The sequence below is a fragment of the Coturnix japonica genome, chromosome 3 (genome assembly GCF_001577835.2).
Source record: "Coturnix japonica isolate 7356 chromosome 3, Coturnix japonica 2.1, whole genome shotgun sequence".
NCBI classification, from domain to species: Eukaryota; Metazoa; Chordata; class Aves; order Galliformes; family Phasianidae; genus Coturnix; species Coturnix japonica.
This window is the reverse complement of record NC_029518.1, coordinates 29,420,463-29,443,663: the sequence shown is the minus strand read 5'-3', so window position 1 is coordinate 29,443,663 and position 23,201 is coordinate 29,420,463. Positions and strand designations below refer to the sequence as shown.

Below are 23,201 nucleotides of genomic sequence, written 5' to 3'. Positions count from 1 at the left end.
CAATAAATTCTGACCTTTAAAATTTATTCTTTACATAACACTAAACAGGGAAAGCACATTTTGAGCTTTTAGGACATCAGAAAATTGCTGCTGGTTAGCGGAGTGTGGAAAAAAGGAATAAAGAACAAAGGGCCACTTTTGCCCGGATCACTGGATTAGTGCTTCTTCTATTGTCACATTTAAAGCTGAAGCTTCTGCACTACTGGCTAGCTGAATACTTGCTTATTTTGCATTTTTTAACACTATGTACAGTGCCTCTTACTATGAGGAAGTGAAATTTATTACAGTTTGCAGGAGTTTTATGACTTGGAAAAGCAAAGCAGTTTATAAGGAGTGAACATTTTAGTAAAGGTTTTTTTTTTTTCCAGCTGTGCTATCCAATTGTAAAATGGGAAAGAAAAAAAAAAAAAAACCCACAGGTAAAAGGATTAGGCTACATCATGAATAACTGCCAGTTTCCTTCTTTTTCTAGAGTAACACAATACATCGAAGGTTTAAACGATTTCAAACAAGTTTTAAACCTCATAGAAGTATAGCATAAAAGAAGGCATTATTCAGCATAAAATATTTGCAGATTGGTTACTTTTTAAAGGAAAACTCTGATGCCTGCAGAAATTATCCATGTCCACAGTCACATGAATGTTAAGAATGCAAAGAGAATCTGATTAAACTTGGAGGAAGCATGGATCTGAAGATGGCTAAGGCCCAAAATCTAGACTTGAGAAAGTCTACAGGGACCAGACTGTATTTATTGGGCTAAAATAGGGACTTCAGGCTCCTAAAAGCTACTGTGAAATGCCCAAGACACTTCAGTATCAATTGCTGCCAGATGTGGGTAATGCACTCTGCTTTTTGAAGACTTTGTTGTGGAGACAGAGCCCAGGTATACATGGAGCCTAGAGTTGAAACCAACATCCTGAATTGAACCTATACCATTGCCAGGGGCTGTGTTCCAGCTGAGCCATGTGACACCACCATCCCGCTTTGCAGAAAGTCGTCTGAGGTGAGGGGCAACAGTGGGCTGCATCCACACAAACTTGTGCAACTCTGTCCAGGACAGAGGAAAGCTGCAGGGCAGATACGCAAGCCAGGGATTGTGCAGACACCTTGGTCACAGGCCATTCCTGATCAATGGAGTGGGAGACAGGCTTCTCTGGGGATGCACAAATGTTCTAAGCCTAATTTTACCTGGAAATAGTGAAATAAATGGGAGCAGATATGGGACAGTGAGTGCTGATGTGGCCTACCAGCAAAGCAGCATGCGAGCATGGTCAGGAATCCCATAATTTCTATGGGAAACACAGAATCCTGCTTAAGTGGCCCATGATCTCCATGTATCAGAAAACCAAGGATCTCCATCCCTACCATCTGAAACACACTCTCCATTGTATGAAAAGAGATCTAAGACTTAACCAGAGTATCACAGAGGTACGTTCATTGCCTTTCCATTGATCTCCTGGTAGTGGAAGACTTGGACAACTTAGGCAAAACCTGGTAGGAGAGCCAAAATCTAGGCAGATCACTATTTATGTCCAAAGTGATGGAACTAAAGGGAAACCTCAGGTCCCACATGCCAGCCAGGGGGCAAACCATCAAGGCAAGAAAATCTAGAATCTCTAACAGTGATAAATTTTGAGGAGAACATAAGCATATTAAAATCAGGTGTGGAGCTGTCAGTCTAGAGGCATACAAAGCTTTGGAAATCTGGGATAGAAGCAGGTGAACTGCACCTAATGTAGTATAAGTGAGACTTCAGTGAGGAGAGAAATTCATAGGGTTTCATATCTGGTAATTAGGTTGGCCACCAAAATTCAGAGACAAGTACCATGCTCTCTTTTGTACTGTCAGAAGAAGTACTGAAACATCATAAATAATTAAAAAGTACTAGGACAAAGAAAAAAAAATTGAATCACTTGCTGTTTGTTTTTCACCTTTAGGACCCCCTTCTTTCAGTGTAACATTTAATTTATCTTTCAATTTATTAATGAGATGTTCATTGTTGAAATACCTTCTGCTCTGAGTTCCAAACTGTGTTAAAGAGACAGTTATGGATAGCTGCATAGATGTATATGGTTTCATCTACTATCCTTTCTTTACAGTCCAAGAACCTTATATCTGATAAATCTTCTGTCACGTCACACTTCATTAGGAACAAAATAAGGTAATTACAGCTGAATGAAAAATAGGTTTCCCACTAGTAAAAAAAAAAAAAAGAAAGAAAGAAAAAGAAGAAGAAGAGAAAGAGTGATTTGGAAGCCTTACTCCTCCATTCAATATTAAGATAAGTCCAAGTTTCAGGAAATCAGTTAAAGACAAAAATGATTTTTTATTGGGTTTGGATTGTTCGTGTTCCATCTTAGCTGAAAATGTGAAATTTTCATTTAGAAGATAATCGTTCTGCCTTTTTTTTTTTTTTTTTGGCCATTTCAATAGACAGAACCAATGTGAGATAGCCCTGGGACATCAACTAGCATAGCTAGAATAGTATCAGTGAATAAACATTTTCAAATCAAAAGGTTTTCATGATTTTTTCATGATTTTATGATTCTATGGAATCATAGAATGGCCTGGGTTGAAAAGGACCACAATGATCATCCAATTTCAACCCCATGCTGTGTGCAGGGTCGCTAACCACCAGACCAGGCTGGCCAGAGCCACCCTTGAATGCCTTCAGGGATGGGGCACACACCTCCACAACCTCCTCAGGCAACCTGTTCCAGTGCTTCACCACCTTCTGAGTAAAAAATTTCCTTCTAATATCTAACATAACCCCCCACCCCATAGTATTTTAAAACCATTCCCCCTTGTCCTAACACTGTCCACCTTCATAAACAGTCATTTTCCCTCATGTTTATATGCTCCTTTCAAATATTGAAAGACCACAATGAGGTCTCCTTGGAACCTTCTCTTTTCTAAGCTAAACAAGCCCAGTTCTCTCAACCTTTCTTCATAGGAGAATATAAATAGATAGGAGAATGTATATCCTGAAAAATCCTACATCATCCACTAGGTGCTCCATATCACATCTTTCTGAGACTATCTTTTTCTAAAGCAGAGAGTTGAACCATGCTTTTCTGTGATTCGTGTTTATCCCAAGTATGAATTTACAAATTTGTAATGTCAAAAAGAGCAAACTTCAGTATGATTAAAAAATCCAGCTCAGGATTTCCTGTAGAAGATATCTAAATAGCATGACAAATTGCATGATACCCTTTTAGCCAACAGGTAAAAATTGATGTAGAAATCAGCAGATGGAACAATAAACATGAAGAATACAACTGTACCTGGCAAGTATTATAACTTTCAAAAATCCTTGGCACATTTATAATATCTATTGCAGTGAGCTGATGCAGCTTAAAAGGCTAACAAATTTATACATGCCTAGCATACTCATTCCTAGCGTGGATATTTCCAAACATGTCACATGGTTTGTGTCCTGGGAAAACAAACCCAGCCCACAATACTTTCAACACAGCAGAAATAGATTACTGCTTCATAGCTCAAGTAAATTGCCTGGTTTTCAAGAAACCATCCCAGTAACATTCACCTTTGGTCTGCAACTTGGCATTAAAAGCATTGTATACTACAGAACTGTAATGGAAAATATATATGAATTTTAAAAATAAGGTCAATTCTGCAGAAGTTGTTCCATTTTAATTATGGATTTAAGATCACAATGGCTTATCTTTTAGTCCTGTATGCTCTTTGCTCTTTATTTCAGAGTTTTATTTTGCATTGCATTCATCATTTCAGTAGAGAATAAACCTTCTAAAAGCTATTTATTACTTTTAGTAATTGCATAGTGTTGTGAACATACCTTCAAATTCAGATATCATATCCATAAAGCCATCACATACTGAAGAGTCCAGTTATTTTGTTATAACTGTCATAAAATTCACTTCCACAGAGATATTTTTAATAGTAACCTGTCTGGAAATGACTATGAAATATTTTTGTTGGTAATTGGATATTTCTTTTTCTCCAATGGGTGCCCTAACTCATTTCCCTCTAATGTATTCCTGCTCTGTGTGTTTCTTAACAAGAGATTCTCTGTTCTTCAAACAGTGAAGGCAATCCTTCAGGTGTTGCTGATTCTGTTACTGCCTTTACAGTTCAGTAAGTAGTTGCCTGGGTTTGATTTGTTCCACTAAATTGCCTTTATGTCTTGTAACTGCAGTGCACTTAAAGGTGCTTTTACTTTCCTTCTGGTGTTTAGCTGTACTTTTTATTAGACTTAGTTGCTAATCTGTGTTTACATCACTTTGTTCATCTTTGCTTTCCTTTTAGAACTCATCCTTCCTCTTTCTTTTAGGAAAGCAGGTCTGAAACCAAAGACATGGGCTGGAGAGGGACCTCTACCAAGCACTGAGCATAGCCCTATGTAGAAATTGGCAGAGCTGTATGCTTAACCATCCCCTGGGAGGCTGGAGCCCAAAGCACTCCACCTGCTTAGCCAGCCTCCCATGCCCAAAGCCCTCCATCTCTTCCACACACTTTTTGGTGTCACCCAGAGGTAGCAGATGACAGTGGAGAAATTTTATCTCACAAAGGGCGCCAGAGCTAGATTATCTTTTACATTTTTGAAAGGAAATGAGCACAGAAGGATTCTGAATTACATGTTTGTCCTTCACAGGGTAAATTTCACATAGAGATTGGCTAGGTATTCTGCTGAGAGTTGCAAGTTTATTCTAAAGCTGTAGGTTTTTTCATAAACAAATTAAACTTCCCTTAAGGAAATGTAAAGAAGATGAAAGATATTTTCTTTTCTAACAGAGACTTCCAAAGGAGGATAAAATGTAGTAACTTTTGAAGCTGGCTTTAAAATTTAATTTTCAACCTCTGATTGTTTCATTCATAAATCCTCCCACAATCCAACTGTTGTCTTTCTTTTTTCCTGACTTCATCTTCAACTTTTCCAAAGGAATGACTAACCTTCCTCCTATCTACCCTCTCAGCCTTCAGGCTATTTTTTCACTTTAGTAACACATGTTCTAAACAAAGGGAGAATCATGCACTTCCAAGGAAGGGCTATATAGAAAGGTGTCACCAGGACAATGTGAGACAGAAGATAAAAAAGAAAAGCACATTAAGGGATCTTCAAACAAACAAACAAAAGCAAACAAAACCCCAGAGAATAGGATTTGCAAAGCAAATTCATTCCTAAACAAAATCAAAGGAAATAAAGTAAATCCACTGCATAAAGTACCCTAAATATTTTCATCCTTAAAATATTTTCTCTTCTTCTCTCTTTTTTCCCCTCTTCTGCTTGAGAACACAATGAAGGACCAGCATCACCCACCTTGGGCAGTACCTTACTGCAGAAACAGTTTCATGAAACTCAGTTTCTCCTTAAGGGAAATCTGTTGGTTGACATTGCATGACCAGTTACGTTAGTCAGCACAGCTTCTCTCTGCACCCATCTAAGCCATTTAGCTGGACTTTGACATATTGAAAGAAATAATTTGTTCTTTTTGCTGTTGATTGTAATTTACTTTGAAGAAACCTCATCCATTTCTTTCTTACCTCTAGGAATGTTTTGATTTTCTTTCCAAATTAATCTAGCTTCCTTGATAGAATGATAATGAGATATTATCCTCATAACTTTATGCATGGCTGCCCTGCACAGAAGGGATCCTGCGATTATAATTAAAATAGATCCATAGTCTGGTTCTGCAGCATGCCTGTGCACACTGCCATCTGTTAAGGGAGCAGCAATGCCCACTTACAAGGTGATAGACCAGTTTCAACAGGGCAGAAAAGACAGCTGAAGAACAGCTTATAGAGGAACCCCACCATAGCAAGTACCATATTTTCTACCAGTAAGACCTTCTGATTGCAACCAATACCAGCTACGAGCCAAATTTTTCATTACATGGGACATTCACCTGCAGACATTTCCTACAGAAATTGTTTCCTTGTCAAGATGGCTGGGTGTAGTTCTAATTCCAGTGGCATAATGCCATTAGTTAACCACATGTTTTGGTACATTTGCAACAGTACCTCCTAAATGCTAAGCTCTCTTCCCTACAGCTCTCCCAAGCAATCTTTGTGCAGAAACTGTAAAAAGTTCAATTTGGAGTCACTGCCATTGAGAAACAGTATTTAATTCCTGTGCATGTTATACAACATGCTTTTGGGGTCCCTTAAAAGTTTATAGCAGACCACCTAAGGATGTTTTTGGCTTCTGTTTACCCAAATGACACAGTTAGTGGTAAAGGCCTTACAGTAGAAGAATGCTATGCTTCCACGTTGGAAGTAAATGCAAACATGCTACATGATAACTTCCAAAAAACTAATGAGTGCTGTTCAGTAGCACTGTATCACACTTTTCAGACTTCGTCAGCCAGATTTGGCAAGTCTTCAGCCATAGGAAAAGAAAAAAAAAAAAAAAAAAAAAAAAAAACAACACCTGGCTGTAATTATTTATTAGGCTGCCTCAATTATAAAGAAAGTACCTATTTCAGTGAATTTTTTAGAACTTTAGATTTAGTATTTTATCATTAAGAATTTCATGCTTGGTTTTCCAGGCAGCCTCTGAGGAAAAGGCTTGTTTTCAGATAATAGATGGTTGTCTTTTTCCAACTTCTGTCTTCTATACTGTATAGTGGTCAAAACCTTGGAAGAGTTAGAGGGATGCAATCAACCAAGACCTGAAATGAAGACACTTCACTCTTTGAATTGCCATTTTTTCTTAGCGCATATAAAGCATTCTGTGTTTATACCACTTTAGTTAGTACTTGTAGTACAAATAACCTTAATCAGGACCTCTGTTGTAATTAATTCATAGACACAAGTACAGAGAGAACAGCTATAATACAGAACTGACAAGGAATCCTGTGCAGCTGTGAATGATGAAAGAAGAACGTTATTCGTTATATGCTGACGCTGCACAGAGTTACGCTTCATGTTACCCAGTCATAATATGTGCTTTGGGATTAAAGGCAGACATTTTAGTTAATAGGAGTTACCAAACCTAAGTGCCTTCCACTGTAAAAGATTCAAAATGAGAAGGAATGGAGCAGAGTCTTACATATTTTCAATTTTTATATTGAAAAACTCTGGAAAAAAAAGTGCTTCAGAATCTTCCAAAAGTCTGAGTGAAAACTGCAAGTTCTCTCATACTTTCAATACTATTAAGCAATGTTAGGGAGACTTCCCTTGCAGTAATTGGATGAAATCCAAAGTAACCATTACATGTTATTCAGGATTTTTTTCCTCCTCAGTTTTAAGCTATAAGTTTACCATGTTGCATTTAATCTCATTAATTTTGTTCTGATTGTTATTTCCTATGTGAGCCACTTTGCCAGTATCCTTAGTGAATCTGGTTGATTGATTTCAGACCACTTTTCCAGTGCATGATTACACTGTATTTTATTCTCATTTTCCCATAAATCTGCAATCCCTCCCTGAATTGTGTCATCTAAAAATATGATTGACAGGCTCTATATTTCATCTTGCAGTTCATTCATGGAATCATTCAACAGATACAGCACATGAGATGCCCTGAAGCCAAAAAGAATGGACAATGAGATACAGATACTCTGAGACAGAATTTGTCAGCAAGATATAAAATGAGAAAGCTAGGAAATTGTTCTGATTTCTGAAGTAAGGAGAAAACAAGGGAGCCATTTTTTTTATGCTTCTAATCCAGTCAGTTTTTATTAGAAAAAGTTATATCCTTGGGAGAAGGTCACATCTGAATCTGGATTCAGACTTCACTTGGATTGACATCAGATGTGCACACATATTACTTAAATATGGCCTAACAAAGTAGGACAGAGGAAAATGGTGATAACAATACAATAAATTAAATAATGCACAATTACCTGGGCAGAGGTGAAGAATTATCTGAACCTGTCGTATATAAATGCACCTACCAGTACAAAAAAACAAACAAACAAACAAAAAAAAAAAAACCACAACAAAAAAAATGAAAAAAACCAACACACATAAATAAAACCAAACAAACTGAACACCTGCAGAAGTTGGAATAAATAGGTAGGATAGCAGTGGTTTCCAGATAAAACATTACATGAAAATAAATATTTATATTGTTTTCAAATGCTGTCATATTGTCCAGTGATTGCTATGGTGACAGAAAAATCTATGTCTCAAATACTGTACACTTAAGAATTAAAAGCAAAAGTTGTTCTAACACTTATTTTTCTGTTTTGTTCTTTGTTTTGCTGGATTTTTACAGCTCATAACTAATGTGGTGGAACAAAAAATAAGTCCCTCACAGCAACTTTTTCATTAAATTCTCTATTGAGCCACACACTCTTAGGGATTAGCACTGTAGTATTTGGTAGCTCTTGGCTATAAAATTTACTTTTAACTTAACACAGTGCAGAATAGAACTAGCACAGGCACTACATGTTTGTTAACCACGAGTTCAGATGTGTACTGCTAGAAGCAAACATGCACGCAGCAAGGGAACATGGTTAATCCTAACCCAAGGAAATATTTGCTTTTTATTATTTACTAGACTCATATTCAGCAAAACATTAAATTATATTGATCAGGCTGTAACAATTGGGTGAGGAAAAGCAGACAATGGTGTTTGCTCTCTAGGACCGTTACAGAGAAACTTTCTCCCTTTCCACAGCTACTCAGCTATTATTTCTCTAGTTATAACATAAATATTGGAACTACAGCTCAAAAATACATATTTCATCGAATTTCTCCAAAGCCTGCTAATACTGTGATTCACAGTCACTAGTGAGAGGTGGAAATGCCAGCTAGAGGATGCCTGCAAAACTTCTAGAGCACATTGTCCCTCTGGACTGAGTTAACAGCACAGCCCAAGATTCACCAGAGCCAGCTGCCAGAGCACGATCTTCAGAACAGCAAGGATGTGACTGGGTAAAAGTCTGTGTTCACCTTGCTTTGACACATTTTAAATAATCATGCAAAATTCCTGAAAGTTTAAAAAGAAAAGCAGAAAAGTTTCAACATAAAATTGCTAGATTCATCATTTACCACAAAGATGAATGAAAATTCCCTCTGAGAGTGTTAAGACTCTGGGAAAGAAAGCACAGGAGTCTGCCACAAAATTTATCATGATAGACTCTGTTGCAAGAATTTATTTTGTGCTGACAATAGCTCTGAATGATGATGAACATAACAAATAAGGCCAATCAGGCAGTGTTGTCAAGTCTGCAGTCCCACTGGCCTCTCAGATATGGTCTAATAATAGTTTGTTTATGGCTTATGCTTCAGTGCAGTGTATATAACTCAGATTCTTTTTGCATAAGAGTTCTGCAGCAATAATAGTTTGTGCATCTAAGTTCTCTTGCCTGGATTATGGACTTGAAAAACACTACAAATGAGAAAGTAAGTTGAGCTTGGTTAGATCAAAGGTTTCTCTCAGCCAAACAACTCCTCTTCAGCAGGGAAGAGCATTGACTTCCTGGATATGAGAGCAGAACAAACACATAGCAGTACCTCTCCATTGTGGTCACATAGCACTTCCTCACATCACTAGTGCAGGAGAACACTGCAGTTTCCCTGTATTCTGTATGGGGAGGAAAATTACCTCCATATAAATGACAATCCTTCATTTCTGAATTCATTTCCTGTGAGCACTTTCCTCAATTTCTTCTGCTTAGAATAACATGCAGCAGACAGTAGAAACCTTTGTGGACCCAGATGTCTCCATGAGAGTCATCTTTCTCAGCAAAACCCTTCAAGTGTAGAGGATGATTTCCATTCACACATTATCTAACTTCTTAAGAATGCACTTAGATATTTAACCTCACCTTCTATCAACAGTTTATGGGTTGATTTGGCCTAGTTCTGTGACTAGCAGGGTGAGTTCTCTTATATTTTTAAGTTGAGCTAACTTATTTTACATAGGACAAAATGTTATCTCCATATGTATTAATATCTGGATTACATGCCTATAGAAACACAAAGCCTGACCTTCAAATGGTATAAGAGGTCAGGTTCTCTCAGCAGCATTTGTATGCATATTTAGCTATAGTTAAATCTACACAAACAAGTTTACTCAGACCAAATCTTCCTAGCTTTATGAATCATGTTCAGATTGATCTACCTTTTCAAGCTGATCAGAGTACTCTAACTTTCTGGGTTTATCTATGCATTTGGATGGAACTGAGTGACTCTATCGTGGTCTCAAATTTAACCAGTTTTAAAAGGAAGATTTTAATACTTCCACGTTTCTATCTCAGGTGGTCCCCATTGAGATTCTACAAGATATTTTGCAGGGATTAAATGATTCAGTCTCATGTGCTTTTATTTTCCCTTTTTTGTAAACATTTGAATTACAAATTCAAATGTATGAATTCAAACACTTAGGAAAAGTGTCTTTTGAGACTCGATGCTTAGATGAATAGCCACAGCTCTGCTTTTGTCCTGTACAAACGCCCAGAGATCCAACACAGCTTCAGAGAAAAGTCATTATATTGTAAAGTATCTTTGTATGTTGGAAATAGATAATAAACAGTGCAGTATTCAAAATCCAATTGACTTCATGCATCGTTTCAAATTTTCTGCTGCAGGGTATGTTAACAACAATCCCATTATGAAAAGAAAAAGGCCAGGTAAAAGGTTCTTAGTAGAATGTAAGGAAATAGCAAGTGAAGAAGAAAATAAGGCAATAAAAGATTGTACATGAAAACAGTCCCAAATATACACAAACAATCTTATCCTATGAACCAGAAAAGATGCAGGATGAAAACTATAGGACTGACAAACAAATCAGAAGTCTCCAAGTTACTTACAATATCTCATTAGGCAAGAGCTATAGAAAGATTCAGAACATGAAAATTTTGAAATCATATTGTATTTTTTTCTGTCTCTCTGTAGATAACCTTTGTGCATAAATATATCATACGTACAAGGGCTGCTTTGAAAGTAGTGCTTCCTATTTTATTAAGTTGGACCATGAAGTCAGATGTGGATGTTGGCAGTGTGGCAATAGAGGCCAAACATTCACACCAATATTCCATTACATTTTGTTGTCACGTGACAGAAGTCAGCAGAGAGGCAGTCAGACAAAATGGCATCTGACATACCAGCATTTGACATGGAAATGCAAATAAAGCAGAAGAGTGTCACTGAACTCCTCCATGCAGGAAAAAAATGGCTTGCACACTCTTGTTCATTGCTAGTGAAATATATGGTTAATGCTGTTGACTATGTTGAAAAAGCATACTGTAGCTGAGAATTATCTCTATTAAACAATGTTACACTTAGAGGGATTTTAGTGGATGGATAGCTTGATTCCAGCATACTTGTATTGCATACTCACAGCCTGGAAAGCCAACAGTATCCCTGACTGCCTCAAAAGAGGGTTGGCCAGGAGGGTGTGGGAGGTAATTATCCCCTTCTGTTCTGCCCTTGTGATGCCCCATCTGGAGTATGGCATCAAGGCCTCAGTTCCCCCACCCTCAAAAAGAAAAAAAAAAAAACAAAAAAAAACAACACGTGGAGCTGTTGGAGTTGGTTCAGAGGATGGCAGTGAAGTCAACTGGAAGCCTGAAGCACCTCTCCAGTGCAGAAAGGCAGAGGGAGCTGAGCTTGCTCAGCTTGGAAGAAGTGGAAATCTCACTAAAGCCTCACAGTAGTTAAAGGGAGTTTATGAACGGGGGGAGACTACCTTCATATGCGAGCAGATAGTGCTATGACAAGAGGGAATAGAATTAGGCGGACTTTGCTGAAAGTACTATAAATTTGAATTCTTATTGAAACAAAAGGAGTCTCAAGAAATAACTGTATTTCATGTAAATTACTACCAAAAAAAAAGTACCAAAAAAAAAAAAAGTGATGATAAAAAAGGGAGATACTTCCAATAAACTTCTTGCTGTTATACGTCAAAGAACTTTCAAATATCATATTTCACTCTTTTTACTTAACCTACTCAGCTCTACTTAAGTGATGGCAAACAAGAGCGCTAAACAAGCCAGATTTCCCTGATCTCTCACACCAACCACAGCATAACTGTTGCCTCAGGACTTCATATGCACCCTGCCAACCCTGTCAGTGACAGCACACTGCTTTAACAAGTCTAACCACAATATGTATTCCAACAAATTTGTACTTTTGCTGTTTTGTTTTGAAACTCCTGAGTTGCAGGAACAATTTCATATGTACACATTTAATAGCTTGCAGCCTTCGCTTCTGAAACAGAATGGGCAGTAACCTTTTAACGAAATAACAGCTTATACAAGGAGCAACGTCACAAAAAGAGTCATGAATGTAACATCACTGAAGAGTATACAGCACTGTAGATAGCATTGACTAAGCAAAGACTCCAAAAGGCAGTTTCCTCTTAATATGACTAATAGCTGTAATAGTTCTTAAAAAGAATAGTAAAACAAGCAAGTTCTCATGAAAACTAACTGAAAAAGGTCATTTTCTACCACCTTATATTAATAAAAAGTGGATGTTAACTTACATCTGTAGAGTAGCTCAATCCTCAATGATCCATTTCCTCAATCTCTCTAGAGCACACAACTCTGAAAGGAAGAACAAAGATGCCAGCATGAAGAAAATGTGGCTTTGTATGATGCCATCTTCTTTCTGAAGCGCCTTCCTGTTGTATCTCCTGAAAACTCAGTAAGGACACAGGATAAATAGTCAAGAGAAAATAAAAAGAAATCCTGAGCATGCCCAACTAGGATTCATTTTTTTATATATTTAAAACCTGCTTTATAAATCTACACCTGGCCTACAATCCACAAAAACATGAAATAACAAGGAGTTTTCAAACAAAATCAGACTAAAAGAAATAATAAGGAAGCACACCAAAGACATTTACATTTAGGGTAGGTTTATATCATTTGGGGTGCCATTTTGAGAAACACAGATGACTTCATCTCTTTAAATTAGCAGTGCCTAAAGAATAGTTTCATGATGCTTTCACCTAGACTTACCTAGTTATAATAACATGCAATTAGTTTTTATGGGGGATACAAATCACCCACAATTTAAACTGATTAGAAGCGAGTGGGAAAAAATCCTGACTGGCAGAGCCAGATCAAAAATTAGGACTATACTATTCTACCAAGTTTGGCAAACTTTATTATTTTACTAGTTAATTTTGTGACTTTGGCTAAAGTTATACTGTTCTTGGCTAAGCTGTCTTGTTCATACAGAGGCCAGGAAGCCAGGTGGTCAACAGTCAGTGTAGTGGTACATGGTAATAGCTACTTTTCTGTGAACAAAGATTGTTTGAACATTAACAGCATTACAGGAAAAAGATGGTGTAAGACAGGGTCATTATTCACCATGATTAAAGTTCATGTTCCTAATATTTGTTGTGGGTTTTTTTTGTTTGTTTGTTTTTATGTAAGCCTATAGCCTATGCCTTCACCTTCAAATAATTACATTTTCCTTCTGAAAGTTTCAGTTTTCATTTAAGAAGCACATATTCAAAAACAAAACTTATAGCAATATAGTCTCCTTGAAGAGGAACACGAAGAACTACATCCAAGACTAATGTAGGCTTGAAATATAAATTTTCATGAAGGTGCTTGAAGTGATTGTAGGACTGTGTGAACATGCACAAGTCTCACAGAAAAAAAAACCAAAACCAAAACAAAACAAAAAAAAAAACAACCAGTTTTTATAGTACCACTTTCCTCTCCTTCTGTTTTTCAGCATCACAAATTTCAACGTTACTTAACCACAGTGAACCCTACTCAATCAGGTATTTTCCTGTTCTAGGTACTTCAGACTCCAAAATTCAAGATCCACATAACACACACAAAATAAATAAATGGGGAACTTCAAATTGCACTGTACAGCCCATATCAATCATGAAAGTACAGAGCCCCAGGGTGAGTAGGGCTACAAAAGGGCTGTCAACACCTTTCAGTCCTCACCATTTTCCAGGGAGCCCTATGTGGGGTGGCTGTTGGACCCAGGCACTGCCTAGGGTTAGTATTCAGAAAGAGAGAAAATACAGAGGCTGTGCAAGTGGGGCTGGAAAGCTGCTTCCAAAATAATGTTAGGGCTGCCAAAATCTGTTAGTTCTAGCTCCTTTTTGTGTGAGCCCTAGGTGGAGTTGTAGCGTAAAGAAACTTTTTTTCAGTGAACAGTGAGGAACTGGCACAGGATGCCCAAACAATTAGTGGATATCCCACCCCTGGAAGCGTTCAAGACCAGGTTAGATGGGCCTTGGTGTAAATTTACCTAGAGGACAGTGTCCCTGCCCATGGCATAGGATTTGGAACTAGGTGGTCTTTAAGGGCCCTTCCAACCCAAACTGTACTATAACTCTAATTATAAAGCAACCATAGTTTCCTAATAATTAATTTTGGTTGGACAAATATGTTATTAATATTGTACACTTGCTCTCTTTAACTATAAAGCTATTACCCAAGTCCCTGTGTTATAGAAAAATGTCTGCAGTCTTCAACAGCAAGAGACAACGTCTATTTCCTTCCCAGTATTTTCCAGATTGTGAGAGACAATAATAGACAGAGACTTGTAATTTTTTGTCTGCCAAGTTAGGATAACCAGGATTAGGAGAAATTATTCATATGATTACTACTGAATACTCATGCATTTATTTTTTTTTTCTTCTGAAGTGGTGTAGCTTTTTGCATCATTTGTGGACATAACGAAGGCAACGAAGAGTGTAGAAGTAATTCAAATAAAGAACAGACTCAGGATACAAAATATTAGTGAAAAATAGAAGAAAAACTTAATCATGATATAAGAATAAAAGAATATCTGATAACTTTTAAAAACAGGAATTTGAAGTGCAGTTCAGACTTCCCATGCCTTGATTCTTCACCTTTACAAAACAGATGCAGATTCTAAGATAGAAGATAGATCTGTAAGTTAAATGTGATAATTTAAACTGTCAAACTCACATTAGCAGTCATTATGGCTTCTAAGTTATTTTAGCCATAGGTAGGCTGTATTTCCTTCATGGAGATCATGTTAACCCAGACCGGTCACTGCCAGTGATGAGGCAGAACAGCCTGAGCCCTCTGGCAAGATCCTGTATTCTGGTGCCTATGATAGCTCTGTGATGGAAGTACCAACAAAGTCCAACACACACTACAACCCCAAATTTACTGTGTGCAGACTGGGTTGTACACTGGGAATCCTCAAACACACACCAAACCAATCATACACACACCAATAATTCAGCTACTCAGTATATTTGCAATGATGTGAAAAACTTTATAATCCATTGTTGGCCCTTGGAAGCAGTGAAATTCCTTCTGAAAAAGTCTTTGCAACACCAGGTAAAGCATCATCAGGAATATCAGTAATCACATATACGAAAACATTAACTCACCCAACAAGCAATAGGGTCTCCAGCTAAAGAACACGCCTTCTCCAGAAGTAGCCTTCATCCAGAAAATACTCTCCCTTGGCTAGCCTTTAAATGAACTTCTGGTCATGTGGGAAGCACAGGTGAATTGCTTGCACTGTGCTTCCTGGGCCAGCCACCATCTTCACCAGGTGCTCAATCATCAGTTCAGGCTGGAACATAAATTTTTCTTACATCCAGACAAGAAAAATAATAATAAATAAATAAATAAATAAATAGAAAAAGAAAGGAGGAGATGGAGGGGAAACAAAACAAAATATTAGACTGCAGAGGGGAAATTGTTAATAAATAAATATTCTTTGAATTATTTCCTTTTTACTTCTTTTCCTCCACATCACCAGAACTAATCACTGTAATAACTACTGGTTTGTGTCTTGTTCACTTATTAGTTTTTTGATGTGGTGACCCAATGTTAGTTGTTTTCCAAGCCTGTCAAAGCTTTCATCTGTGCTTAACTTTATGGTGAATGAAGAATCATAATTTTTCAGTGGCATGGGCCCATGGAAATTCTAACACATATCAGGGTGAATTACAGTTCACATTTTTCATCGTATAAAAACAAATGACATTCATTAAGCAACCTTTTTACTTACCAATCTTGCATAATCAGTTTGCTTCATACTCATTATTTCTTATTTTTTGACAAATATATTGTGAAGACAAATTTTATGCTGGGATTTGTTCTTAAAGCAGTCACAGTAGCTATTTGTTATTCATAATTAAAGACTGATAATTAATTACCTAAATGACATGGCATTATTTCTGCTTACAGCTCGGAGGACTGATTCATAATAGCGGGAGGTAAATCCTTTGTTAGGGTCCAAATAATTCCTACATAAGCATTCTTAACAGCGCAGCAACTATTTTGTGTTAATAATAAAATGAATGTTTTCTAACTTAACCACAAGTACAGCTCGTGGCATTAGTCACATCAGTCCACACAGACTGTTCACAGCAAGCATTCCTGTGACTTCAGCACTTCTACGAAGCAAATCTGTAAACACAGGAGTAGAAACTTCATGGCTGACTGGCCAAATACTGGTTCTTGCTGGGGAAACAATGCTGCATCAGTTATACTGGGTATCTGGGAGCAAAGAGCAGATTTCACGCCAGGATTGCCCACACAGGACCCCAACACCTTGTTGGCTGCCCTTAGAGCAAGTTCTCCATGTGGAATGTGAATGGGGCTGGGGTCAGTGCTCTGCTCTGCCTTGGTGGCATTGTCCTGGCAATGTCTACCAAAAATGTATTTCCCTTGGCCTGGTGCCTATCTGTCACCACAGTCTGTCTATTTTTGACAGAGCTACCTGCAACCCTGCCCTGCCCAGCCATGGGCCCTCCTGAGCTGGACCTACCTTCAGGTCTACATCTTAGTCCCAACTGAGCTCATCCCCAGGGACATTTCCAATGCCTCTGTCTGGGGCTGCCCTTGTGCCCCCAGCTGCCTGCCCCTGTGGACCAGTGGGACACTGGCACTGGCTGCCAGGCCTGGCTCCTGGGAGACACTGGCCTGCATCAAACAGTAACACATGGTGAAATAAACAGCATGACTATGGGTGTTTGTAAGGTCACAGAAAAGGAGCAATCAGAGAACAGAGCTTGTTGCTAGTATTAAACCGTATATTTAAACGGCAATCTTAAGGGCAAATCTTGACTGAGAAAAGAACAAGAATCAAAGACACAGAGGCAAAATAGTACATCAATGTATTGTGAGCATGGTGAAACACAGACTAGATCCCCAAGTAAATTAGCACAACTCCACTGAAGTCAGTGGCTTCCTTGTATCAGGGGACCTGGTGGATCACCTTTCACATTCACTTCCCTCAGACATCAAAATCACCCTGCGGTTTGTCCACAGGTATTCAAACCTGATCACATAATTGGTCTGAAACCATTCAGAGGCATGTTACCAGAGAGCTAATTTCATTGCTTCATATTGCTGTTTCCAATAGCAGTTCTCTAAAAAGCTGGTACGAATAAAATTGCTTTAAGCAGTGTCTTCCTTTCTTCTAGTGTGAGGCTGGGCAAACTTTCAGTGGCAGGGTGAGGGTAGAAGACACCAGGGAATGGCCCCTGAACAAGTGCTTCCCTGCAAATCATTCAGCCTTAGTTCTGTGGAGAACAATTCAGCAGAAAATAACTAAGAGTTCCTTTCACAGTCTCCCTTAAGAACAGAAAATTGAAGTATTTCTACCTTCTGCCTGAGACAGATGTGGAAAGAAGTAAAACTCCTCTATAAATGAGATATGAAGCAAATATTCTGTTACCCTGATGACAAATGACCACAAAACTCATCTGAGCCTCAGCCTGATTTTGAGATAGCTTGTCAGTGACCTGTGGGTGGATGGAGGAGGAACAGTTGCACTATTTTTTTATAATTTGTATTGAACCTGCAAAAAGTACACTCTCGCATTATGCTTTGTTGAACACAGCCCATCATTAAGTCTGTAGCTAAATAACAGTGTGAAAACAAGCAAGACTTCTCACAAATCAGTCTTAAAACTAGTTGCTCCCACACGTGAAATTGAAGCTTCTGGAAATGACTAATATATATATATATTCTGAGGACTTTTATAAAATATGACATCTGTCTTGTTCTGAAATTTAGAAGCAGATGCTCAAACAGCTTGCAACAGGGAAACTTCCAGCAATCTGTGACTCATTAATTTCTTCAAGAAGCCTTATATGGTAAAGATTGTTCAGCATTAGTTTATTCCTATCCACAGAGAGAATTATAAGGTACTTGTTACCTCTTCATACTCTCCCTACATCACACCACTGTCTACTGTATGAAGCAACACACTTAAGTTTTCCCTTCACATTCTTCCTTCCATTTGCACTTATTTGCCATGGACTAAATGTGTCATGTTTAGCACACTATATAATCACAGAAGTTATATTTTTCATTGCAGACACACTGCTGCAGTTTTCATGAGTTATTAAAAAAAGACTGGTACAAACAAAACATGTAAACCAGGTTCACCTGGTGGTGTCCCTCATAGAGAAAAAAATATTTATAAAACTTTTAAAGGAAGATCTTTTTATGCAATAACCTGTTCCAAATGTCAGTTTAGATCCTTCCTAGTTGGTGTGTACTTCATACTCCCTCTAATAGAAAACTATTATGTGTTTTCAGTTTTTCTCACCTTGATTGTGTATTTAACAAGGGTCATGAACAAAAGTGTTAATAAGAGAGAAAGGGAGTGAAGAAAAGATACCACAGCAGATCAGGTCATGTCACAGAGAGTGACTTGGTATTAATGTCATAAGGGACACTATGAGTGAGAGAAGTGCATAAGAGGAAGATGAAATCTTGAAAAAGAATTCATTTCACCATCTGGACAAAAATTAGTTCCCTCATTCACTGGATACCAGATCTCCAAAACTGTAAATGCTGTTTTCAAATTCTACTCCCAGAACTTCCCAAAATATTTGAAGCAAATCTGATATTGATAACAGCGTGCCTAAGACCTGTTTATCTTCCAGAATGTCAAGGACTCAATTAGTGAAAGAAGAAATCTTCAAGGACACAAACTTGAAATGGGAACAAAATAAAAAGCAGAGGGACATGGCAGCGAAGCAGAAGCCACCAGCAATACTGAAGCTTGGTACAGACAGTAACGTAAATGTGCGTATGTGTAGGGTTAGCTAGGAAGCAGGTAATGATGAAAACTAATGGAATCAGAATAATTGCAGAAGCCATTTTTTGCTCACCAAATTTCTTTTGCCTTGCATTGCTGAGAAATGGACAAACACAAAAAAGTTGGAAAGCAAAATTTCAAAATTTGGTGTGATCTCCCTGATCTGAGAAAGAGAGACAAGCTGGAACCACTCTTGTACCTGAAAAGTCCCTGTTTGCTTTCATCTACCTACTCCCATGTTTTTAGGGTGTCCATGTATAGAAACTGAGTTAATAACAAATTAAGGTCTTTGGAAAAGTGTACATTGTTACGGGAACTGGTGTGCTTTCTTTCAGAAATATTATTATAACACTGTTATGAAGCCTTAGTTGTAGCCTTAGTTGTTCAGAGTACAGTGTCTTACTATATATTTTTTCATTAACAACCCCAGGATTGCTGTGAAACAGACAGGAAAGGGTTGTAAATACTATTACCCTCATTTTAAAGGTGAAACGAAGACTGAAGTGTAAAATAATTTGTTCCTGGTTGTACACAGATTCAGTGCTACAGTCAGGATTTAAAACTCAGTCTTATAAAACAAAGACACTTCTGTCCCATTGTTTCCCAGAGCCTCTCCTGAAGATACAAGAAATAATGCTACAAGATTGCCTTTGAAATATTTTCCTCTTTCAGCTCCTTGAAACTCAACTGTCTTCTAACACATAAAAAAGACATACACTCTTTGAAGACAATATACCTGACAACTATGAAAGGAATTTGAGTGGTCTAATCACAAAAATTGCAGTTATTTGATTATTTCTGTGAAGCCAGTGAAGCATGCTTTGATTAACTATGTTTGAGGATAGATCAAAAATGGCTGAGATATTTTTGACAGAATTGTCCAATTCAATTAAACCATAAACATGGATAAAACTAAAATGATGACAAACTCAGATAAAATTATTCTTATTTACACTGGAATGGATTCAAACATGAAGCTTGGAATGAAAATGTAAAACTATAATACTGTAACAAAGTATTTAATGTTGCTTAATGACTGCCTCTTTAATGTTACCATACAGCAACTTAGCATAAGACTTTGCACATATTGTTATAATCATTTTATCACTTGCTAACCACATAATAAACACTTTTGTGGGAAACGAACTTGTCTATCATATCAGGAAAAAAAGTGCTTATTAAGAGAATGGGGCACAGCAGGAAGGTAGGTGGGGGAACTGCACTGTGTTTCTGGTGGGAAAGATGAAGCATGGGCTGCAAGAGGCCCCTCTAGGTTCAGGTCCACTTCTCCGCTGTCATCAACAAATACATCATATGAGGCTGCACAGAGGCAAACACAAGAGCTATTTCAGGTGTTCTCTTTCAGTTCAAATTTCAGTCCCATAATACCTTTATTTTGTCTTTACAGTGCTACATGCCAGTTTCATAGCATTCAATAGTGCAACACCAAAGATTACACCACGTGTTTGCCTCAGGTCTAAATGATCACTCTTTTTATTTTTTTAATTTAGTATTCCTTTTTCCATTTCTGTATAAAAGAAGAAATATGACTGAATATGCAACTTGGTATATCTTCTTCTACACTATTAAGGTGCTAGTACTGCTCTCATCAGCAGAGTACTTGAACTTCTTCCAGAAGTGCCCCCTGCCCTTCTTCTGAGTCACTCAATAGTCATTAATGTTTAATAGCCAGAGAAATGACTGAGAGATAGAAGACAGATGAGCACGCACAGCAGATTTTGGTCTGCAGAGAAACCTGATGACCCTTACTTTGTCTGTTTTTTTCAGCATGCAACCCATAAACCTGATAAATCCTACCTAATTCAAATGACAATGACTTAGGATAAAACAAAGCAAAACCAAAAGAAGATTCAGAATTTCTTAATGCTATTCTCTCCCAGATCGTATTTTAGGTATTAACATTTTCTCTAAAGATTTTTAAACTTATAATTAGATCTGCTTCACCACAGTGATACAGTACAAATGTCCAAATTTTAGGCAAATGTATTTTGTTATTTTTTTCTCCCACATGGCTAGCATAGCATGTTTTCAGGACTTTCATACTGACATTCAGGTTGTCCTTCCCAGCTATGGAGTCCTTTAAAATTTAAAGGGAAAAAAAAATCATCTGTACATTCTGCAAGCTGAGGGAAGAAATCCTGCTCGGTGTGATTTGCTATAATGATAAATTTATCAGAAGCTGTTCATTTTATCTGCTGCAGAACTGCTCTTTGATGGCATTAATCTGCGGTAATGATTACAGGAAAGTAATTCAAAGCTGTTCAAAAGGAAAGGTGACATGATGCTTTCTATCTCTTTTCCGAATGCCTCAGATTCTTCAATAAATTACAGATGTAGGGAAAGAAAAGATGGGCCATATGCTATGGAATATTTTCAGTAAACTGGAAACATAGAGCAATAAGAGCTATGTTTCAACTACATTTGAAATAAAATATGTGTTGTATGTTCCAGTTAGACATTTTTCAGCAAAAGGATTCTTCCAGAGTCAAAAGTTTTGAGGGTGTTTAATATTAATTACATATCTGTTTTCCATTAGCTGTCCATGAAGATGAATTACAGATTAACAGCAAATTAATACTTTATAATATTTTACATTAGATAGACTTACGGCATCTTTTGCATGTCCATTTCAAAAAAAAGAGAGCTCTGAAGCTCGTCTACTTGACTTCTATAGCAAGACTTCTAAGCCAGCAAAAGACAAGATCACTTAGGCTTTGCCTAGCTGAATATGAGAACTCCCATGAAAGGAGAGTCTATGACCTCTCTGGCGACCTGGTTTAAAGCTGGCCTTCATTTTGTCAAAATTGTTTTTCTTTCTATTTAGTTTTCCTACCTGCAACCTGTGGTCAGTGACTTCACTGTTTTTCCTTATTCTACCGAAAGACTTCCCATGTTATTAGAATCTAATACAATATTGCCCTCTACCTCCTACCTCTACTTTGCTGAGCTGGACTCTAAAATTATGCTTGATCATGGGATTAACTGCAAAGTTATCAGTTGTTCAATAAACTGCCATTTATGGTCTGTTTCAGGTTATCCAGGTTACAAAACAGCAAGACCATACAGGAACTTGCACTCCAATATCCTCTATGTGTTCCATGTATCCTCATCATAGCAATGACCACACTTGCTTCATCTTCCTATCCTGAGCATTCATGTTTATCTCATAGTATTAGCATATGCCTTATCCTATTATTTACTGTAGATGTACCATTTTGGAGGTATCATGCTGTTTCTGTTCTACATGGAAGCTTAGTAAAAATGATGCTGTGGATGTAACCTGGATATATCATTTGTGAAAGCTGGAACACCCTCACACATTAGGGTGAATCCTAAGTGCATCATCTCTAATCGGCTGTATGCAAGTAGCCTAGGCGGTGTAGTAAGGTTGTAACTGACATTTGCCTGAATGGCACATGAGCTGAAATAACATTATTCAACTTCTGCAGAAAATCTCAGAGTTCAGAATTGCAAGCAGCCAACACAATAGAATTTGAAAACATCCAGACAGTCTTTATCACTAAGAACAATGAATAGGAACATAGAATTTGATTATTATATTATTGGGTCATCTATTCTGTTTCAGGTGAAGTAGCCTGAAAAAAAAAGAACAAAAAGAAAAAAGAAAACAAAAAAAGAAAGGCCTTATCTGTAGTGGTGCCACAGCTCTAAGAGAGTCCAAGGGCAGGAATATTTACTGGTGTCCAACATCTTCTCTCCTGTAAATGTCAGAGACTGCAGACTTAAATAAATTTATGTTTTTGAAAATCATATTCCAAATATTTTGAATCAGAAAATATATCTTTCAAATAGCTACAACATTGCATATAGGATTGTAAAGAAGCAAAGTGTTTAGAAAAAAAAACATGCCGTTTTTCCCAGTTAAACCACAAAATAATAAAAAGATAAAATGCTCATGTTTATACAATGGACTTATGAATATTTTCCAGTAATGATAAGAAAGGAAAATGTTTAGATTATAACAACGTTGCTAGGAAAATACAAAGACAGCAACAAATGAAAAAAAAAAATTTCTTCTTTCTCTAATGGGGAGAATTTACAGTACTTGGAGAATAAGGTATCTGTTTTGTTACACAGCTACTTACAAGCATACATAAAACTGTAGATAGAAGGAAACAGGTATTCAGAGGATGTGTGTGTTGATTGGATACAGTGTTTAAAACATAGAGCAGTTACAATCGTGCTATCACAGTTTGACAGAGCAC

General features: G+C 37.4%; 1 long non-coding RNA gene across 2 annotated transcripts in view; it reads right to left on the bottom strand.

Annotated features, from left to right (window-relative positions):
- Window positions 1-22,737, bottom strand: part of LOC107311348 — a 35,106-nt gene extending 12,369 nt beyond the window's left edge. The window contains exons 1-2 of one of the 2 annotated variants that reach the window (XR_001554001.2): window positions 15,278-22,737; window positions 12,419-12,479 (exon numbers count right to left, since the gene is read on the bottom strand). This is a non-coding gene — a long non-coding RNA (uncharacterized LOC107311348). The remainder of the gene's footprint in view (window positions 1-12,418; window positions 12,480-15,277) is intronic. The other variant, XR_001554000.2, reaches the window with a different exon arrangement.
- Window positions 22,738-23,201: the final 464 nt, after the last annotated feature.